Here is a 23,177-nt window from a genome sequence, read left to right as displayed (position 1 = left end):
GGCTTCATTCATTCCATTATTTACTCAGTAAACGTGTATTAGGTAACAAGCCTGTCAGAGGCTATAGACAGAGGTGAGCAAGGATCGATACGCCCTGGAAGAGCTTCGAAGACAAATTTGTAGACAAAACTTTGCAATTCAGCCTAAGAAGTACTGTTTCATTGTCACTCCAGAATGACTCTCCAACCTTCGCCACTAACTGCGAACCTTGTCAACCAGACCTCCTTCCCGACGCCAGACTCTCCACTGGTTCCCGGCTAACCGCTGGCGCTTCGCGAGAAGGACGGTTGGAAGACTACAACTCCCGGCAGCCTCTGCAGCAGAGTGGTGGAGAGGCGCGCGCAGGCGCGCGGGCCGGCCCCCGCGCGCAGGCGTACTGCGAACGCCGGCTGAGCTGGGTCTCGCTGTGCTGGGTGCGCGGCGGTGTCGGCGAGCGAGGCCTGGTGAGCACCGCCGAGGCGCGAGCTGGGTCTTCGAGGTTGTGTGCGGGAGAGGCACGGCAGGCGAGCGAGCGAGCCAGAGGCTCACCCCAGCAGTGGCACCGGGATCGGCTGCCTTGAGCTTGGTGAGTGCGGGGCCCCGGCGGCCCCCGGCCCCTCCCCCTCCCGCCGGGGACTCCGGCGGATCCGGTTGTGTGCGGGGGAGGCCCCGCGGTGAGGGCGGGCCGCCGGCAGTGCTCGAGCTCGGGTTCCTGGGCCTGGGCGCTTGCTGCGCGTCCGTGCGTCACGGGCCAGGCAGTCCCAACGGCCGCGCGGCCCGCTGAGAGGACGGTGGGGGTGGGGAGCATTGGTTCGCCATCGGGAACGCCGGTGGAGGCGAGGCGAGGCAGGGCGGGGCGGCGCGGCAGTGGAGCTGGAAGCAGCGTCGGGGACTGCGGGGCGCTGAGGCAGCGGGGCGGAGAGGAGGGAGTGCGGAGCCAGCGCCGCGGCCCGGCGCGAGCGAGCTGGGGGCGTGGGTGGGCCGCACGGAGTGCGGCGACTGAGGCAGGAAAGAGCAAGGGGTGGGGGGCGTGTAAAAATCCTAACCGAGGCCGGAGGGGACCGTCTCGGGAATTCACAAGTTACAGCCCGAGCCGGAGCCGGTGGTTTGGAAGTGGCGGGGGGGGGGCGGGCGCGGTGCGGGTGGAGACAGACGGAGGACTGCAGTTTACAGATGTCATAACAACATGGGCCTGAAGCGTCTGACAGGGGTGTGGTAATTATAGGAATGACAGAACTTCGTCTGCACACAGCGTGTGTCAGTGGTGATGCAAGGGAAGCGGCGAGGTATTCGATTAAGCTCAAAATGGGAGGATGAAACTGAAGGATGACTGGAGTCTGGGAAGTCGTCATGAAGGAATGTTTTAGGTTTGAATGGAAGTATATGTAATGTTCCACTTTTAAGCTCACGATGTCAAAATAGTTAATTTTTTAAGGTTTAAATTTAGAATAAACAGTTGGGAAGTATTTTTTTCTAAAACATACTATTAAATAACGTTTCTACCTTTTTCAAGCCTTTTTTCGTTTAGTGAGCACGCCTTAAAAACCCCTATTTCTTCGCAGTAGATGAGTGATTCCCCGCCCCGCCGCCGCCCCCCCCCCCGCACGTTGCTTCAAGGCTCATTCTTGACATTGTTTTTTTCTTAACTTGTTCTTGTGTTTGTGATATTTTGAAAGTAATTCACAAGCTAGTCCCCCTCCATTTTAAAGATTGAAGAGATGAAATTTTAACTTTTCAAAGCAAATGGAGAATGAACTCTATTGTACTTTTACTGAAGTAATTTATTCTTGGAAGGCACTTTTATGTGTAATACCGGATTTTAAGGTGGAGAACATGAGGAAAGGTAAAGGAATTAACATTTATTGAGCTCCTTTCCAGATATTGTGCTAAATACTTTTTGTACAGTAAAACGTTAATGCTTACAGTAACTCTGAAGTATGTTATTTTTTCCTTTTCTGCAGATTAAAGCTTCTAGGGTCAGAGAAGTTAGGTAACTTACCTAAAGTGTTCCAGCTCTTGTTAGAACCAGCCTTAGAACCAGAATCACTGCTAATTTAGGAATTATTTCTCCTCTCCTTGCATACTTCTTGGTTGCGTTTTCTTTATTTGGTCCATTAATTCAGCGAATACTTGGAGTGTTCATAGGCCTTGAGACTGGGGATGTAGACATGATCAAGACACTGTTCTTTTTTTTTTAAACATCTTTATTGGAATATAATTGCTTTACAATGGTGTGTTAGTTTCTGCTGTATAACAAAGTGAATCCGCTATACATATACATATATCCCCACATCTCCTCCCTCTTGCATCTCTCTCCCACCCTCCCTATCCCACCCCTCTAGGTGGTCACAAAGCACCGAGCTGATCTCCCTGTGCTATGCAGCTGCTTCCCACTAGCGATCGTTTTTACATTTGGTAGTGTATATATGTCCATGCCACTCTCTCACTTCACCCCAGCTTACCCTTCCCCCTCCCCGGGTCCTCAAGTCCATTCTCTATGTCTGCATCTTTATTCCTGTCCTGCCTCTAGAAGACACTGTTCTTGTGTCATGGAATTTATAGTGTTGCAGGGAAGACTAACAAATAATGAGTAAAAATATTGACTGCATGACATTTTATCAGTCAAAATTGAGCAGAAACTGTAGCAAAGGAAGTTCAAATGGAATCAGACAACATAAGCCTTGAGGAGTTTACCTGTTGAATTAATGATGAAGTCTTGATGATTTATGATTTAGTGTTTTTAAGTCTTGTCAGATTGTTTCTAGAAGTATGTATGCTTTGTATAAAATCAACTAAGACTTTTGGCCATGCAAGTAAAGGTGACTGACATAGTGATGATAAAGATAATTCCCTGTTAATCTCTTTGTTTTAAGGTTTCTGTACTTTGCAAGGTATTCTGAATTCAGCCATAATAATGGAAGAAAACATTGGAAATGGTAAACAATTCAATTAGCTGACTGGCGGCTGACTTGCCTCTATTCTTGTTGCAGTGAGCAGGAGGTGGCCCCAGGATAGTGAGGTACCAGATAGGACCTTCATTAGGAAATTTTAAGTCCTTGCAGTGAAAGAGCAGGGATGAAGACTCGTGGAACGTACAGTTTTTTTTGTTTTTTTTTTTTGCGGTACGCGGGCCTCTCACTGCCGTGGCCTCTCCCGCTGCGGAGCACAGGCTCCGGATGCGCAGGCTCAGTGGCCATGGCTCACGGGCCCAGCCGCTCCGCGGCATGTGGGATCTTCCCAGACCTGGGCACGAACCCGTGCCCCCTGCATCGGCAGGCAGACTCTCAACCACTGCGCCACCAGGGAAGCCCCCCGTACAGTTTTTTGTTTGTTTGTTTGTTTTTAAAGATGATAACGACCCTACATGACAGACCTTAGTGACAAAATGGTTCTGATCTAGTGTAGTAGACTAATTGGGACAGTTCTTGAAAGCAGGCAATAATCCAAATGTGGATAATGGGGATAATCTCCTTCACATAACAAGAATAATGCTGCTCTTCATATACAAAGATAAGTCTGCTTACTCATCATGATTGATTTTTCAGCATGAGGAGGGATATGTGCTGAGTTGTCCATGAGTCTCTGTATTCTGTGACCAGCAAGGCAGCTTGGGGTCAAAATGGGGGTTTTTAGCTAGGGAGCAGAAAGACAAGCAAAAGGTACTAACATCTGTTGATGGCTCAAGCACTGCATCAGGTGTTTTCACTTAATTACCCTTGCAAACCCACTTTGAGAAGGTGGCTACAGGTACAGGATGGTTAGGTAACTTGCCCTACTTCACAGAATAAGTGAGGGAGCTGGTATTCAATCACAGGGCTATTTGTACTATGTTCACATCAATCATTAAAGCTTGATTTTTGTCTTGGTTTGCAGTGCAGTCTCCAGCAGAACAAACTAGATGCAGTTTGTTTAACATCATGAAATGATATTGTGAAGATCTGATTTACTAAAAGCTGAAGGGCTATTGGAGTTCCTTGCTTTACTGCCATTAAAAAATACAATTTTTAAATTAGAATATTCTCTGAAAACAACTGTCCTGTCCTAGCCTCTGCACTTTAGAGGCCACCAATTTCCTTCTTTTAGCTGTTTCCTCTTTCATATTTATAAATAACTTCTATTGCTATTTCTTGATACAGCAGTTTTAGACATTATCTATTGACTTTCCTCCACATTTACACACTGCCTCTCCCATGCTTTTAATATAGTTATCACAGGTGTTTATTAAGTCAACGTTCAGTTATAACTATGTAAATGTTTATAGCTGAACCATGTAGTATATTGTGATATCATTTCTTCTCTTAACCAATTTTTGTTTTTCCAGGAGTAACACCTTTTTTTCCCACTTCCATTTCCGTGAGATAGCTGTCCTGGAACCTTCTGTTCTTTTAATGCAATCTGGACTGGTTACTTTCTAGGTATACTTCACAGCTGTTATCCTGGAACTTTTCTTTATGTCGCCCTTAAAATTCTCTTTGCCCTTCTCCTGTATTGGATCTCTTGTTTCCCATATTTTCTTAACTTACAGAGAAAGGGTACCTGGGAAGCGAAAACTTTCTGAGATCTTGCATGATTGAAAAAAATCTATATTCTACCTTAACATTTCATCAGTAATCTGGCTGGGTATAAAAACCTAGGCTTAAAAAGTTTGGAAGTCATAGCTCCATTGTTTTCTGCATTTTAATGTTGCTGTTGAAGTCCAGAGGTGTTCTTATTCTTCATTTGTATGTGACCTTCCCTGTCTTCTCCAATCTCCAGAAGCTTTTAGGGTATTATTTTTAACCCCTGAAATTCCATAATGTCCCTAGATTTGATTGTTTGTTTGTTTGTTTTCATTTAAGGTCACTTGATGGACCCTTACAAGCCGAGGATTTGTGTCCTTTAGTTTTGGGAAATTTATTTATTATTTATTATTATTATTGGGGCCTTAGGTAAAAAGAGTTTGAGTTAATTATGCTTCCCAGTTCTTGACACTATCATCAAACTATACAAGGTCCTTTAAATTTTTCTCTTTCATTTCTGAGCCCTACTTCCATTACCCTTTCTAGTAGGCACCCACTGCATTGTGGCTGATACATTCCTTGATTGTATGTGAATCATTGTGAAATATGTAGTGCGTTTTGTGTATTTAGTTTATATATTGTGCTATAGACCTTGTTCTGTTTCTTACTCTTTTTACTCAGCATTGTTTGGAGACCTTTCTGTTTCGTTGTGTGTACATATAGTTGCGTATAATGTAGAATTCCATAATGTGCATCTACCACATTTTACTTTTTATTCCCTAATCACTGACACCTGAGTTGCCTCTCTGGCATCACAAGTGCACTGTGGTAAATATACTGTTACTTGTACATCCTTGTGGACCTGTGTGAGAAGTTCTTTGGGATGTATGCCCAGGAGTGGGATTCCTGGGTCATAGAATAGGAGAACTAGTTTATGTGCCTGCTAGCAGTGAGGAGTTTTCTTGTTTGCCCACATCTTTGACAGTACTTGGTTTTATCCAACTTCTTAATTTTTGCTAGTCGGGTATAAAGTGGTATCTCATTGTTTTAATTTACATTCTCTGATAATTAATGAATTCGAGCATCTCTTATATCCATTCAGGTTTTCCCTTTTGTTAATTGTCTGTTTTGTACTTTGTCTATCTTTCCTTTCCGCGCCCTGTCTTTTTTGTTTGTTTGTTTGTTTTGGCCGTGCTGTGCTGCGCAGCTTGCAGGATCTCAGTTCCCCGGCCCAGGGATTGAACCCAGGCCACAACAGTGAAAGCCCAGAATTCTAACCACTAGGCCACCAGGGAACTCCTGTCTTTTTTTTTTTGATTTGCAGGAGTTCCTTGTGGAGGTCTGTTGGTTTTAGGATTGGAAAATATCTTTTATAGGCCTGTCATCTTTCTGTTAGTTTTGTCCATGGTGTCTTTCATTGAATGAATACTCTAAATTTGATGCATTGTTTCTTTGATAATCTCTTTCTCATTTGATTTTTTGTCTGTCTTGGAATTTGTATTATTTGGGTCTTAGAATTCTTAGGTGGTTCTTTTAATTTTCTTTTCCTTCCTGTTTTCCATCACTTAGTCTTTTTGTTCTGTTTCCTGAGAGATTTCTTTAATGTTATCTTACAGCCCTTCTATTGAATTGTTAATTCCTATCCATATTTTAATTTCTTAGAGCTCATTCTTATGGTATCTTTATATTATTTTATAGACACTATAGTCTTCTTGAGGACAGTATTAATGATTTTTTTTTTTTTTTTAAAGTTTTGTACCCCTCATTGCTCTGTTTCTTCGAAGTTCCTTTGTTTCCATTGCAGTCTTTCTCTGTAGAGGTTCTCATGGATGTCTGGTAAACTTACGGTTGTCCATTCCTATTTAAGAGTGAAGTGCTAAAAACTGAATTGGAAACTATAGGTGTGGCTTGTTAAAGGGTGGACAGGGTAGCTGTGGCCATTTATAGGGGGAGGGGACTCTCATAGTTCTTTTCTCTTGGGCTTGTCAATTTCCTTGAGAAAGAGAGCCTCCAACTAACACAACATTGTAAATCAACTATACTTCAATAAAATTAAAAAAAAAAAAAGTAAAAGAGAGCCTCCAGTCTTGCCTGGAGGATACACACCTGGATGCCAAATTCTGAGAACTTGTCTTAGAAAAGAAGCTGGCGTTCTCACTGTTAATTGTGTTCATGTAATCTTATCTTTTGTATAGCACATCACCTACACTGGAGTCCCTCATTTTAGAGTCTCTCTAGTTTAGTTTCTTCAGAGTAATGCTCTCAACATCCATAGGGGCTTGGGGATGGACTGTTGCCTGGCTGTGCACAATGGAGGAGGAAGTCTGAATGTGATGGCTGTTTTGTAGACTTTCAGCTAACCTGCTAGTTTTTAGTCCTGTTCCTCACTCTACATTCAGAGATGCCTGGGGTGGGGGGGCGGGGGCTCCTGTCTGTGAAGCTTCCTGCTTGTGGGCAGTGTGAATCAGCTTCTTTACAGGTGCTTAGGCTTCAGAGTTCTCCACTTCACTAGTAAAATATCATTAGACCATCTTTTTAAAAAATTGATTTATTTGGCTACGTCAGGTCTTAGTTGCGGCACATGGGATCATCGTTGCAGCATGCGGGGATCTTCCCTTGCTGCGAGCGGGCTCCAGAACACACAGGCTCAGTAGTTGTGGCACGCGGGCTTAGTTTCCCTGCGGCATGTGGGATCTTAGTTCCCCAACCAGGGATCGAACCCATGTTCCCTGCATTGCACGATGGATTCTTAACCACTGGACCACCAGGGAAGTCCCAGGGCCATCTGTTTTAAGGCTTCTAAAAAGTTTTTGACATCTCATCTGTCACCTCTGATTCTCTCCTTTTGTGTTCTATCTTTGTAGTTCATCCTTTTTTTTAAAAAGATAATTTTGGTATGGATTAATCTACCAAATCCATCATTTTATTTCTTTACATGAACTCTTTATTTCTGGCCTGTTCATTCTTTCCATGGCATTTGAGTGTTGTACGCTCAGTACTTTGTTTAGTATTGAAGATTAAAATTAAATTTCTGAGCTTCGAGTTGTTAATATGTTTTGGGAGGAAAGCACATACATCCTGTAGGTGCTAAATCTTAATTTAAAACATTAAAACCCTTATAAGTGTACATGTAATAGATATATTAGATTCAGTAATGGATATGAATTGGATAAAGGCAAGTTTGCGCTTCCCCCCCCCATGAAGGAGTCCATTATGCCATTTTTGGGGAAAGATTTCTCTCTAAAAATATCCAGCTCTAAGGGGGAAGTAGTTTTTCCCTTTCATAAAGACCTGAAGTATTCAATTAGAACTTTGATGAAATAACAGCATGTTGAGTTGATAAAATTCTAGCCAAAAGTAAAGAAATTTAATGTTTTAGTTAGGCTGGGAAGCCTCATTGTAGTAAATATAATATATGCTTCCAGCTTTACTTTTTGAAAGTTTTTCTTATTGTGTAAGTAGTATATTGCTTACTGTAGAAAATTTGGAAGAGAAAGAAGAATATTAATTTCCACTTAAGATTTTTGTATTCTAAGTTATAAAATGTTTTAAAAAGTATAGAGAATAGTATAAATTGGGGTTTTGTTCCTACCACCCCGATTTGTCATGTGTTAATGTTCTGTTTTTCTTAATTCGCAGTATGTTATGATTATGTCCCATAGCCAAGCCCTCGTTTTGGAATTTTTAGGTTTACAGTTTTTCATTGTAAGTCATGCTGCTGTGAATATTCTTCTACATACTGCTGATTTTATTGCCTTTGTGTACATTCCGAAAGTGGAATTACTGAATCTTGGGGTGTGAATTCCCCAAATCTTTGGTAAATATTTTCCTTTAAATGTTTGGATATTGAGAATGTCTCTGGGGAACCTTGCATGTTGGGAACCTGTAGATACTGGAAGTGAGGTCAGAATTCAGGGTCAAAGGTTTTTAGTAAACATCTCAGTTGAAGAAGGTCTGAAGCTGGGACATGAAAGAAAGTAGGGATTTCTATTAGGTTAATGGAGTTAGCGCTATGAGATGTAATCAGAGGTGAGCACCTACGAATCATATCTGTAGCATTGACTTCTCACAGAGGAGGCTTATTGCAGGGTTTTTCAAACCTTGCCTCCATTGAACGCAAGAATGTTGTCACTAAAATAAAGGTACTCTAATAATTTTACTGGGAAGAAATGGGTAGGATATTTTAAATGTCATTTTTCTTTCCTAATTTTTATTAAAATATTTTAAAGGGACCCACTGCTACTTGACTAGAAGTTAACAACAGATGAGTAATTAATATTTACAAATGGGAGAGCATGTACTCTGGGGTGCAGGCTCACACCTCTCCATTCTCTAATGAAAACATAGGTTCAAAAAACATTCGCAACTGAACTGAAAATTTTTTATACTTAAAATTCATTTATGCTTAAATTTATAAACCTGTAACTTGCTTTTTTTGTAGTCATACTTTCTTGTGGTCTTTGGTTTTTTTAGTATTAAATACACATCATGTTTTCTAATAGAATTATACTCACTTTATATGATGGAATTAATAAGTATACTAACATTTTATAGTGTTGAACAAAGAATACTGTGAATGTTAAATATTCACAATGGTTAGGGGCTTACTGACTGCTTGGATTGACTCAGCACACTGAATATATATACCAATATATATACTTGAATATAATAAAAACATAAAAAGATCTACACTCAGTGTGTTTTGGGAATAGATTGATGAAAAATGAAAAGAGTATCAAAGCCAAGGGAACTTGTAGGACAAAGAAGTTCAGATTTGATCTAAGTAGTGCTAAAAACTCATTTTAGGTCCTTAGGCATTGAAGTTATATAGTGAAAAAGGTGTTGAGATAAATCTGAGAGCTGTGCAAAGGATGAATTGAAGAGCAAAGAGACTGAGGTTAAGGAAGGGTGGTTAGAGCTGTTGCAGTTATCTAGCTGTAGGATGACAGGGACCTGGATCAGACTGGTAGCAGTGTGAATAGATAGGAATAGATAAAATCACTCTGGATGGAATAATAAGCAAAATTTGATAATTTTAACTAAATAGACATGAAGGGGAAATTGGGAGATTTCATTTTGGAAGAGTAGAGTACACTTCTATTTTACCACCAGTTTTGCATCTTGTTTTTAACTTTATTGCTTTTTTGGCTTTATTTCCCTAGAAAACAAGAGGAAAATGGGGCATAATGGCTTTAATTTTAAAGGCTTCTGCTTCCTGAGAGAGTGAAAAGTTATTGACAATAACTTAAGTTTTTCAATTAATCACTTAGGTGATAATATCCTAAAAATATTTGCTTAGGATAAATATAATTTTCTCAATACTATTACATGTTTTTTTAAAATCATAAACCTCTATAGATTTTATTTCATTTGTTATCTAAGCTCTCTTCAATCCAACTGAAGCCTACATTTCAGCTGTATTTTGCATTATTTTCCAATAAAACTTTTGCTCTGCTATAGTGATTTTGAGTTGCATGCAGATGCATATCAGAATTCACTTGGGAGTCTTTAAAAGAAAAAACAACACTAGAGACCTCGTGTTTGCCTCAGACCTATTAATCAAACTCTTCGGAAGGACAGTTGAGGCGTCTTGTTTTTCAAAAAGCTCTCCCACTTGGCAAACATAATCTCTTTCCCCTGCTAAGAGGGGAACCCAGTCTCATTTATGAATATCAGAGAAGAAATCGTTGATTTTTCAAAAAAAATATTGACTTTATTTGTTTGAGCAATTTTAGGTTCACAGTAAAATTGAGTGGAAACTACTGAATTCCCATCTACTCCCTACGCCTGTACACCCAGTGCCCCCACCATTGACATTTCCACCAGAGTGGTACATTTGTTATAATCCAACCAACACTGACACATCATTATCACCCAAAGCCCATAGTTTACATTTGGGTTCATTCTTGGAGTTGTACATTCATTCTGTGGGTTTTGACAAATGTATACTGACATGTATCGGCCATTATAGTCCAACAGAATAGTTTCACTGCCTCCAAAATCCTCTGTGCTCTGCTATTCATCCCTTAAACCCCTGGCAACCGCTGATCTTTTAACTCTCCATAGTTTTGCCTCTTCTAGAATGTCATAAAATTGGAATCATTTGACAAATACAATACCCACCCCTACCCCCAAAGAGGAGGGTATTTTATTAAATAATCAATCTTATGTGTGGATACTGATTTAGAAATTTTTAAGAAAACTAACAGAATTAAAAAGAATGATACACTATGACTATTAAAAAAAGTAAAGCCAGATAAGGACAACATAAGAAAAAAAATACAGGCCATTATCCTTGAGGAACACATATGCAAAAATCTCTACAGTGATATATCACCTCACACCAGTCAGAATGGCCATCATCAAAAAATCTACAAACAAATGGTGTGGAGAGGGTGTGGAGAAAAGGAACCCCTCTTGCACTGTTGGTGGGAATGTAAATTGATACAGCCACTATGGAGAACAGTATGGAGGTTCCTTAAAAAACTAAAAATAGAACTACCATACGACCCAACAATCCCACTACTAGGCATATATGCTGAGAAAACCATAATTCAAAAAGAGTCATGTACCACAGTGTTCATTGCAGCTATATTTACAATAGCCAGGACTTGGAAGCAGCCTAAGTGTCCATCGACAGATGAATGGATAAAGAAGATGTGGCACATATATACAATGGAATATTACTCAGCCATAAAAAAAGGAAATTGAGTTATTTGTAGTGAGGTGGATGGACCTAGAGTCTGTCATACAGAGTGAAGTAAGTCAGAAAGAGAAAAACAGGGGCTTCCCTGGTGGTGCAGTGGTTGAGAGTCCGCCTGCCGATGCAGGGGACACGGGTTCGTGCTCCAGTCCGGGAAGATCCCACATGCTGCGGAGTGGCTGGGCCCATGAGCCATGGCTGCTGAGCCTGCGCGTCCGGAGCCTGTGCTCCGCAATGGGAGACGCCACAACAGTGAGAGGCCCGCGTACTGCAAAAAAAAAAAAAAAAAAAAGAAAGAGAAAAACAAATACCGTATGCTAACACATATATATGGAATCTTAAAAAAAAAAAAAATGGTCATGAAGAACCTAGGGGCAGGACAGGAATAAAGATACAGACCTACTAGAGAATGGACTTGAGGATACTGGGAGGGGGAAGAATAAGTTGGGACAAAGTGAGAGAGTGGCATGGACATACATACATTACCAAATGTAAAATAGATAGCTAGTGGGAAGCAGCCGCATAGCACAGGGAGATCAGCTCGGTGTTTTGTGACCACCTAGAGGGTTGGGATAGGGAGAGTGGGAGAGAAGGAGATGCAAGAGGGAAGAGATACAGGGATATATGTATATGTATAGCTGATTCACTTTGTTATAAAGTAGAAGCTAACACACCATTGTAAAGCAATTATATTCCAATAAAGATGTTGGAAAAAAAAAAGAGTCATACGCAATGAGGCAAATGGGATTTATCCTTGGGGTACAAGGATGGCTCAACATATTCAAGTCAATAAATATGATACACCACATGAACAGAACGAAGGATAAATGTCATGAGCATCTCCTCAATAGATGCAGAAAAAGCATCTGACAAAAATTCAACATCCTTTCATGATAAAAACTCTCATCAAATTAGGTGTAGTAGGAATGTATGTTAACATAATAAAGGCCATATCTGAGAAGCCCACAGGTCTTTTATCAAAAAGACAGAAGATAATAAATGCTGACAAAGATATGAAGAAAAGGGATCTCTTGTGTACTGTTGGTGGGAATGTTAATTAGTGCAGTTTACTGTGGAAAACAGTATGAACTTTTGTCACATAATTAAAATTAGAACTGCTGTATGATACAGCTCTTCCACTTTTGGCTATATATCCAAAGGAAATCAGTTATCTCGTAGAGAGAGTTGCACTCCCATGTCATTGCAACATTATTCGCGATAAAACAAAGACAAGGAAATAATCTAAGTGTCTATAGATGGATGGAAGGGTAAAGAAAATGTGGCATAAATGTAAAATGGAATATTATTCAGCCATAGAAATATGAAAATCCTGCCTTTTTAACAGTATAAATAGACCTTAAGGTCATTATGGTAGGTGATAAATCAGACAGAGAAAAATACTGTATGATCTCATTTATATGTGGAACATAAAAGAGTTGAACTCACAGAAGCAAAGAGTAGAATGGTGGTTGCCAGAGACTGAGGGGGTAGGAAAACTGAGATGTGAAAAGGTACATACTTTCAGTTATAAAATGAGTAAGTTCTGGGGGTCTAATGTGCATCGTGGAGACTATAGCAAATAATACCGTATTATATATTTGAAGTTTTCTAAGAGAATATATTTTAAGTGTTCACACCACAAAAAAGAGAAGACTATGTGATGTCATAGATAATTTAAATAGCTTGATTATGGTAATCATTTCACAATGTATACGTATATCAAATCATCACATTATATACCTTAAATATGTACAGTTTTTATTTGTCCATTGTATTTGAATAAAGCTGGGAAAAACACAACAAAAATGGTGTTGATACACCTGAACATCCATATGCAAAAGACTGAAACTTGACCCAAACCTCACACCTTAAACAAAAATTAATTCAAAATAGATCGTAGATGTACATATAAAACCTTAAGGCCGTAAAACTTTTAGAGGAAGATGTAGGAGAAAATATTGATGACCTGAGATAGAAAAGAGTTTGCAGATGTGACACCCAAAGCATAAAAGATAAATAAAAATAATAAATTGGACTTTATCAAAGTTAAAATATTTAATTTGTGAAAGATATTATGAAGAGAATGACGAGGAAAGCTATAGGCTGCAAGAATATTTAAAAATCACTTATCTCACAATGTACTTATATTCAGAATATATAAGAGCTCTCAAAACTCACCAATAAGAAAACAATCAAAAAGTAGGCAAGGGCTTCCCTGGTGGCGCAGTGGTTGAGAGTGGTTGAGAGTCCAATTATATTGGCCATGAGCCATGGCCGCTGAGCCTGCGCATCAGGAGCCTGTGCTCCGCAACGGGAGAGGCCACAAACAGTGAGAGGCCCGCATACCGCAAAAAAAAAAAAGTAGGCAAAAGGATTGAACAAATGTTTAACCAAAGAAAATATATGGGTGACAAATAAGCACATAAAATGATGTTCATCATCATTAGCCATCAGCGAAATGGAAATTAAAGCCGCAAGATACCATTATACAAGCTGTTAGAACGGCTAAAATAAAAATATCAAATGCTGCTGAGGATGCAGAGAGACTGGAAACCATGCATTACTGGTAGAAATGCAAAAGAGTATAGACAATCTGAAAACAATTTGGCAGGTTTTTTAAAAAAATCAGTTTAAAACATATATTTGCCATATGGCTCAGGCATGCCACTCCTGCTTAGGCTATGATAATTCATCTTCATACAGCAACCTGGACATCAATGTTTATATCTTCTCTACTTATGATCTCCTAAAAAAGGGAGTAACCTAATGTGATCAACAAACTGAGGTCCATCTCTACGATAGAAAACTATTTTGCAATAAAAGGGAATAGATTATTAACATGAGACAACTTGGCATTTTTCTAAGGGAAAGAAGTCAGTCTCAAAAAGTTATATACTGTATGATTCCATTAGTATGATGATCTCAAAAAGACAAAGCTGTAGTGATGGAAAAAAGATCCATGGTTGCTGGGAGTTAGAGGTTGGGGAGAGTGTGACTACAAAATTATATCACAAGGGAGTTTTCTGAGGTGATGGAACAGTTGTATCTTGGTTATGGTGATGGCTGAACAAATTTATACATGTGTTAAATTTATAGAACTGTATACAAAACAAGTCAATTTTAATGTATGTTAAATAAAATTTAAATTAGTGTAAAAAAAAGATAACTAACAGAATTAAAAAGAATGATACACTGTGACCAAGTGTGTTTATTCCAAGAGTCAAAAATCATTGACTATTAAGAAGTGTATTGGGGCTTCCCTGGTGGCACAGTGGTTGAGAGTCCGCCTGCCGATGCAGGGGACACAGGTTCGTGCCCCGGGTCAGGAAGATCCCACATGCCATGGAGCGGCTGGGCCCATGAGCCATGGCCACTGAGCCTGCGTGTCCTGAGCCTGCGTGTCCGGAGCCTGTGCTCCACAACAGGAGAGGCCACAACAGCGAGAGGCCCGCATGCTGGGAAAAAAAAAAAAAAAGTGTATTAATATATCACCATATTTAATATGTCAACGGGGATAAACAGTGACCATTTTAATAACTGCCAAAAGGCATTTGATCTAATTCAACACACATTTCAGGTTTTTAAAACTTCAAAAAAATAGATATGGATGGGTGGTACTTAGATGTGATTTAAAAATATATATATATCTCAATACTATGACACGACTGGAGCTATAATAAATTGGTGATAGGAATGCGTGATGTTACAGCCACTTTGGAAAACAGTTGGACAATTTCTTGTAAAGTTAAACATGTACTTACTCTATGACCCAGCAGTTTCACTCTTAGGTTTTTATCCAAGAAAAATGAAATCATTTATCTAAACAAATGCCATATGTGAATGTTTATAGTAGCTTATTCATAATCACCCAAAACTGCAAACTAGATGTCCATCATCTGGTAAATAGATAAACAAATTGTGGAATACAATGGAATACAATTCAGCAATGAAAGGAATCAATTACTGATAAATGCAACAGTATGGAGGACTCTCAAATTAGTTAATACTGAGTAAAAGAAGCCACACACAGAAAGCTACCTGTTGTATGGCTCCATTTGTTTGACATTCTGGAGAATGCAAAATTATAGGGACCGATTGCCTGGGATTGGGGCAAGTGGATTTACTAGAAAGGGACCTGACAGAATTTTTTGTAGTGAGGAAAATGTCTATCTTAATTGTTGTGATATGTACTTAAATGGCAAATTTTACTCTATGTAAATTATACCCCAGTAAACATGACCCTTTGAAAAATCCCCACTATAGAGTGTCAGCTAAAGTATCAGAAACAGAATTCAGTAGCTGATTTAATTCAGTGGCTGGCTTTAAAAAATTAGCATATAGTAATGAATAATTTTCCTATAAAAAAACAGTAGCCAGTTAGAATATAATGGAAGGAAGCATCACATTTATCATTGTAACAAAAGAGATAAATGGAAATACATGTTTAATTTCTGACCAAGAAGATAGAGTATTGTAAAGATGTTTGCTTAATCTGTGAATTGAATGCTATCTGAATATCAAAGGTTTTCTTTTTCCCCCCTCTTAAGACTGAAAGGATTATCTGGACCAAGGGTTCTCATTTTCTTTTGGTCTCAGAACTTTACATTTATTGAGGACCCTGAAAAACCTTTATGTTACTGTGTATCTGCAAAATTACTGCATTAGAAATAAAAACAAAATTTTAAAACACAGGAATACACAGCAAACATCCCATTAGGCACCAGACTGATGCCATCACATTACCACGCCTCTGAAAAACTTATGAGTGAAAATGAAAGAAGCATATAACTAAGAGTATTATGAAAATAGTGTTCATGAGAAGCATTTTTTTCACATATCACATTGTCAAATGTCAAAAATTTTGATTCAGTCGTGGGTTAGTGATGGTGATGGGGAACTGTTAACACTCATATTCACTGGTACATTGATGCAATATTTTAGAGGGAACTTTGACAATATCAAAATTTTAAGTGAACATTTTTTTTAACATCTTTATTGGGGTATAATTGCTTTACAATGGTGTGTTAGTTTCCGCTTTATAACAAAGTGAATCAGAAGTGAACATATTTTTGACCTTGAGGTTCCACTGTTTAGAATTCATTCATGGATACAATTGCAAAATATGTACAAATATATGAAAAAGTATTGGTTACAGCGTTATTTTTGACAGAAAATTGGAGTCAAGCTTAATTGTCAGTTATGTGTAGGGTCTAGTTATTACGCTACAACAATTAATTACTATATTGTTAAAAATGATAAAGCTTTATAGGCGTTAGTATGGAAAGTTGTCAAAAGTTGAAGCAAAGTGCAGAACTGTGTATAGAATTCTTCTGTCAGTATACAGTAATAACCAAAAGGGTGTGTATGTGCTTGTATAACCACTTCTTGAAAGGATATACAGAGAACTTGATGGTGGTTACCTTTAGAAACAATGGGGGAAGTACACTTTCATTTTTCTTTTTATACCCTTCCATACTGTTTGGATTTCTTTTTTTGTTGAAATGTTTTGAAATTCAAAGGCACAAGTGCACTGTATGAATGGTAGGTAGAAATTATTAGAATGCTGGAGTCATTTGTGATTTCTTGGATACTGAAATCTAACCAAACAAGAAAGAAAAAGAAAACCAAGAGGCCTTTGCATTTCTCTTGTTACCTACCTCTTTTAAAGAACAGTTTCTCTAATCAAACATGACTTACTACTGTTCTCATCAGTTGTTCTTTCTAACGTCTGTGCCTTTATTTTGTACTCTTCGTGGGTCTTTTGTACTGTTTCGTGGGTACTTTTGTACTGTTTTTTGTACTTCGTGGGTCTTTTGTACTGTTTTGTGGGTCTTTTGTATTGTTTCGTGGGTCTTTCTCTTTTAGCCTCAACTGATGATTCCTATCTATCCCTCACAACCTAGCTGAAACACCATCTTCTCTATGAAGCCACCCCTGATCAGTTTTGTCAGACAGGATCTTTTTTTGAACCTTTAGAGCTATTTATAGCCATTTCGTCACTACACAAATATCAGGTATGATCTATATATGGGCCAGACAGTGGAAGTATGCTTTCATATGTTATTTCTCTTTACCATATAAGGTATTATCTCCATAGTGCAAATAAGAGAAACCAAGATTCACAGAAGTTTAGTACCTTCCCTACATCTTGGTGCTAAGAAGTAAATTTGAAAATCGGGCTTCAAGGCCAGACATCTTCTCTGGACTTGCTTCTTACATCACTTTAATAAAAAGCAAATGAATAATTAATTTTTGTGTGACCATTTCTTTCCTTCTAGAGTTTTTGTAGTTTAAAAAATTTTTTGAAATAATTCAAAGCTTACAGAAGAAATGTACAAAGCCCTCCTGTTTACCTTTCATCCATGAACATTCCCCAATTGTTCATTTTACCTTTTGCTCCATTTGCTTTATCATTTCTTCTCTCTGTATATGTGTACTATGTTCCCAACATTGCCTTTCCTTACCTGCTTGCCCTTCCAGCTCCATGTTGAATCTAGGCTTCCAATTATTTAAGTCTGATTGGTTTTGGTCTTGTTAAACTTTATCCAGGTCTTGCCCTGTTACTATACTACTATACCTTTAACCTGAAACTTCATTGCAACACTGTTGCTGTTATGCTATATTGTGGTATTTCAGAACCAAAATGCTGCCTGCCTCAGGAATACAACTCTTCTCTGTGTCATTTCTCAGCACCATTAGTTATGATTCCTTCAGAATTATTTGCAAATTCTCATCTGCGTTGCACCAATCTTTGAGTCCAATCTGACAAAATACCACTGGGTATATGTATTAGTCTGCTTGAGCTGCCATTAAAAAGTACCACAGATTGGGTGATTTAAACAACAGAAGTTCATTTTCTCATGGTTCTGGAGGCTTGAAGTCCAAGATCAAGGTTCCAGCAGGGTTGGCTTCCAGTGAGGCCTCTCTTCCTGACCTGCACGTGACCACCTTCTGTTTCCTCACATGGCTTTTTCTCTGAGCACATGGCGGTGGGGCGGTGGGGGGCAGTGGGTGTAGATAGAGATCTCTGGTGTCTCTTCTTCTGATAAGGACACCAGTCCTATTGGATTAGGGCCCCATCCTTATGACCTCATTTAACCTTAATTATCTGTGAGCCTCCTGAATCCTTACCTATGAGAATAATAATTCTTGCCCTGTAGGGTTGTTTTTTGTTTGTTTTTAAGAGATTCAGGTAAAATAGGTGATGTGACACAGCACAGTATAAATCAATGATTCTCAAACCAGGCTTGCATCAAAGTCATCTTCTTAAAAATAACTGTTTCTTTGACTTCCAGTCTGATAGCATAAGAGCCCTGCAGATCTGCTCCCTAGTACAACTGAGGAAAACTATTAAGAAACAACTATTTAGAGCTTTGGAAATGGTCCTAGGGTATACAGTAAATGTGGAGCAAAGGTTTTCTTTCTGGGAGAAGCAGGATGAGGATTTCTCATCCTGCCCCCAGCTGCCTGCTGTTATGGCTAAGTTTTGGGAAAATGTGTTGGAGAGGTAGGGGGCTACTGTCCAGTCGCCACTTGTGGAACAGAGGCTCTACCTTGGTAACAGAGTTGCTGAGCATACTAGAGAACAGATCATCTTTTCCCTGTCTTATAAGATGGTAGATCCATGTCAGGAGAGACAAGCTGAGAAGACCTCAGGTTGCTACCTATCCCCCACAAAATACTCAGTTGCTAAATGTGTTGTCACTCAGAAGAGTGTGCTGTTGTCCACACCTTCATCTTGAGAGCCCTGGTTCAGAGATTTTGCTTGGGGGTAGGGGTGAGAAGCAAGTCATGAAACAGCTCCTAATCTCTTCCTCAAGGCACTGACTTCATTTGCAGTAGAGCTGGAGAAGTTCAAACCTAAGGCTACTTTCAGAAACAGTGGAGATTGTGGTGAAAGGCACTTGGGAGATTTGTAGATTCAAAAAGATCCAGGCTAAACTGCAGGCCATTGAGCTTGCAGCAAGAAACTGGGATAAGAGACAGCTGGAAGGAGGCTTCCTGGGGACAGAGTTAGTGTCAAACACTGACCTGAAACTGCTCCTTCTAAGGAGCCTGAATTTGATTGGATTCCTCTGCAGAGCAATTTATGCCTGAAGCCGTTTAAATCAGTAGAGCAATCAACTGGCAGTTAGTGGAGGTTAATAGCTGGGAGTAGTCAGGGAAAGTGAGTCCTGACAGATTACTGTATGGCAAGATGACTGTGGGCATATCTAGGTTATGTCCCCCTGAGGACCAGCATCAGAGGCTTAACAGTGCAGGGGGCTGGGTGTGGGGTGGGATAGTAGACTTCTTTAAAATAAAACAGCAAGTTACTAAACAAGCAAATAAAAATATAAAACCTCATGGGTGGGGGAGTATACCTAGAGTTGCTACAGAGTATTATATAAGATGTTGAGTTCCCAATAAAAAGGTAAAAGATGTGCAAACAAAAACAAAACCCAGGAAAGTATGGCTAATACACTGGAAAAAGCAGACAACAGAAACTGCCTGTGAAAGAGAACAGATGTTGGATTTAACAGACATAGACTTTGAAGTACCCATTATGAATATGTTCAAAGAACCAAAGGAAACCTTCATTAAAGAAGTAAAGGAAGGTATGATGACAACTAATATCAAATAGAGACAATCAAGAGATAGAAATTCTAAAGAAGAACCAAATGGAAATTCTGGAGTTGAAAAGTAACATAACTAATGAAAAATTAGTTATAGGGGCTCAATAGTAGATTTGAACTGGTGGAAGAATGAATTAGCAAACTTGCCAATAGATTGATAGAAATCCAACGAAGGGAGAGAAAAAAATGAATAAAATTGAAAAGAGCCTCAGAGAAATGTGGGGTAACCTTTTTTTTTTTACATCTTTATTGGAGTATAATTGCTTTACAATGGTGTGTTAGTTTCTGCTTTATAACAGAGTGAATCAGTTATACATATACATGTGTTCCCATATCTCTTATGTCTTGCGTCTCCCTCCCTCCCACCCTCCCTATCCCAGCCCTCCAGGCAGTCACAAAGCACGGAGCTGATCTCCCTGTGCTATGCGGCTGCTTCCCACTAGCTATCTACCTTACGTTTGGTAGTGTATATATGTCCATGCCTCTCTCTCGCTTTGTCACAGCTTAATTAAGTGTACCATGGTATACATGAGAGTACTAGAGGAAGAGGGGAGAAGAAAAGCGGAAAAAGTATTCAAGGAGATAATGGCTGAAAATTTCTCAAATTTATTGAAAAACACTGACCTACATATACATCCAAAGAGCCCAAAGAACTTCAAGTAGGATTAATGTAAGAAAATCTGCAAATGGACATATCAGTGTGAAAATGTTGAAAATCAAAGACAAGGAGAGAATCTTCTGAGCAGCAAGAGAGAAACAGCCAATTACTTACAGCCGACTTCTTATCAGAAACAATGGAGTCCGGAAGGTGGTAGAATAATATTGGGTTGGCCAAAAAGTTCCTTCTGTTTTTAAGTAAAAATAAAGGACACATTTTTCATTTTTACCAAGAGCTTTATTGAACAACGTATGCACCGTTTTGTTCCACTACCTTCTCCCATTTTTCAGGCAACTTCATAATTCCATCTTCCTAAAACTTTTTACCTTTTTGAGCAAAGAACTGTTCCAGGTGCCTTTTACAGTCTTCCAGGGATTGAAATTTTTTCCATTAAGACAATTTTGTAAAGACAAAAATAAATGGAAATCCGAAGGTGCAATGTCTGGTGAATACAGCAGATGAATCAAAACTTCCCAGCCAAGCTGTAACATTTTTTGCCTGGTCATCAAAGAAACATGTGGTCTTGCATTATCCTGATAGAAGATTATGAGTTTTCTATTAACTAATTCTGGATGCCTTTTCATCAAGTGCTGCTTTCAGTTGGTCTAACTGGGAGCAGTACTTGTTGGAATTAATCATTTGCTTTTCTGGAAGAAGCTCATAAAAGAGGATTCCCTTCCAGTCCCACCATATACGTAACATCAGCTTCTTTGGATGAAGACTGGCTTTTGGTGTGGTTGTTGGTGGTTCATTTCGCTTGCCCCATGATCTCGTCCATTCCACATTATTGTAAATATCCACTTTTCATCACCTGTCACAATTTGTTTTAAAATAGTGTGTTTCCGTTACGTTTAAGTAGAGAATCACATGCAGAAATACTGTCAAGAAGGTCTTCTTCGCTTAACTTACTGGAACCCAAACATCAAAGTGATTAACAACCAAGCTGGTGCAAATGATTTTTAACGCTTGATTTGGATATTTTGAGTATGTCGGCTGTCTCCCGTGTGGTATAACGTTGATTGTTGTCAATTAATGTCTTGTTTTGATCTCAACTTCAACTGGTCTACCCGACTGTGGAGCATCATCCAGCGAGAAATCTCCAGCACGAAACTTCACAAACCACTTTTGACACGTTCGATCAGTCACAGCACCTTCTCCATACACTGCACAAATCGTTTTTTTGCGTTTCAGTTGCGTTTTTACCTTTCTTGAAATAATAAAGCATAATATGCTGAAAATGTTGCTTTTTTCCCTCCATCTTCAGTATTAAAATGGCTACACAAAAATTCACCAACTTTGATAAGTTTTTTTTTAATGCACGCTGATATGACAGCTGTCACAATATAATCTTAACAAAATTGTTTCGAATGAAGTTAAAGACAACTAAGCGCTACTAGAGCCAGCGTACAGAAAAAAACAATGAACCTTTTGGCCAACCCAGTATATTCCAAGTACTCAGAGACAAATACTGTTAACCCCAATTTTTTTATATCCAGCAAAGCTGTCCTTTAAAAATGAAGGTAAAATACTTTGCAGGTAACAAAAACTGAGAGACTTTGTTACTAGCAGACTTGCCTTGCAAGATGGCTAAGGGAAGTTTTTTAGGCTGAAAGCAAGTGACCGCAGATGGTAATTTCAATCCGCATGAACAAAAAGCACCAGTAAAGGTAATGATGTAATTTTAAAAGAGAGTGTATAACCACATATATTTTTCTCCTTTGTTCTTAAAACTGATTTAAAAAGCAGTTGTGTAAAATAATGTATATACAGTAAGTTCCCTACATACGAATGAGTTCTGTTCCAAGAGCATGTTCGTAAGTCCAGTTTGTTCATCGGTCCAACAAAGTTAGCCTAGGTACCCAACTAACAATCAGCTATATAGTACTGTACTGTAATAGGCTTATAATACTTTTCACACAAGTAATACATAAAAAAACAAAAAAAGAAAACATTTTTAGTCTTACAGTACCGTACCTTGAAAAGTACCATAGCACAATACCACAGCTGGCATACAGGGGCTGGCATTGAGTGAACAGGCAGGAAGAGTTACTGACTGGAGGAGGGAGAGGAGATGGGAAATGGTAGAACTGAAGGATCATCAGCAATAGGGGAAGGAGGGCAAGCTGCAATTTCACTCACACCTGACGTTGATGGCACAAGTTCTGATTCCTTGCTGGATTCAATTCTATCTTCCCTCTTGAAAAAACGACCCAGTGATGTCTGGATAGCTCTTTTTTTTCTCATCATAGGTGACATGGTAGCACTGGATTGCATTCTGAACAGCTGCTGCAACCTTCGTGTACTGTTCTACATTTGGGTGATGTGCCTCAAAAACTAACTGCCTCCTCAAATAAAGGAAATGCCCTTGCCGTTTCCTGCATCATGAATCTCTTCAATTCTTCAGTTACTTTTTCTTCCTCTTGTTGCTCCACTCTCTCAATATTTTTACTTTTGTTTCCATTGTTATTGCTTGGCGCTTCTTAGTGGTACCAGCTACATTACTGCTGCTTTTATGCTTGCTTCTGGACATCCTGGGCTTGAAATAAAGATACTGTACTACTGTACTGTATGCAGTACTCTACAGTAAAGTATATAAAAGCACAACCACTTGTAGAGGATGCATACACGTGACAATTTACACCAGACACATGAACTAGCTTACATGATTAGACATGCAAACGCACGTTCACATCTTTGAAAGTTTGCAACTTGAAAATTTGTGT

At 39.2% G+C, this 23,177-nt stretch overlaps 1 protein-coding gene across 1 annotated transcript in view; it reads left to right on the top strand.

Moving 5' to 3' along the window:
• The first annotated feature begins 389 nt into the window (after positions 1 to 389).
• The window catches only part of KPNA1 (karyopherin subunit alpha 1), a 70,919-nt gene continuing 48,131 nt past the window's right edge, over positions 390 to 23,177 (top strand). The window contains exon 1 of the mRNA XM_060010757.1: positions 390 to 565. The gene's annotated coding sequence lies outside the window, so the exon portion shown is untranslated. The remainder of the gene's footprint in view (positions 566 to 23,177) is intronic.

Source organism: Delphinus delphis, chromosome 4, assembly GCF_949987515.2.
Source record: "Delphinus delphis chromosome 4, mDelDel1.2, whole genome shotgun sequence".
In the NCBI taxonomy this organism is placed as follows: domain Eukaryota; kingdom Metazoa; phylum Chordata; class Mammalia; order Artiodactyla; family Delphinidae; genus Delphinus; species Delphinus delphis.
The sequence above is the reverse complement of the archived record's forward strand: the minus strand, read 5'-3'. Positions and strand labels throughout refer to the sequence as shown.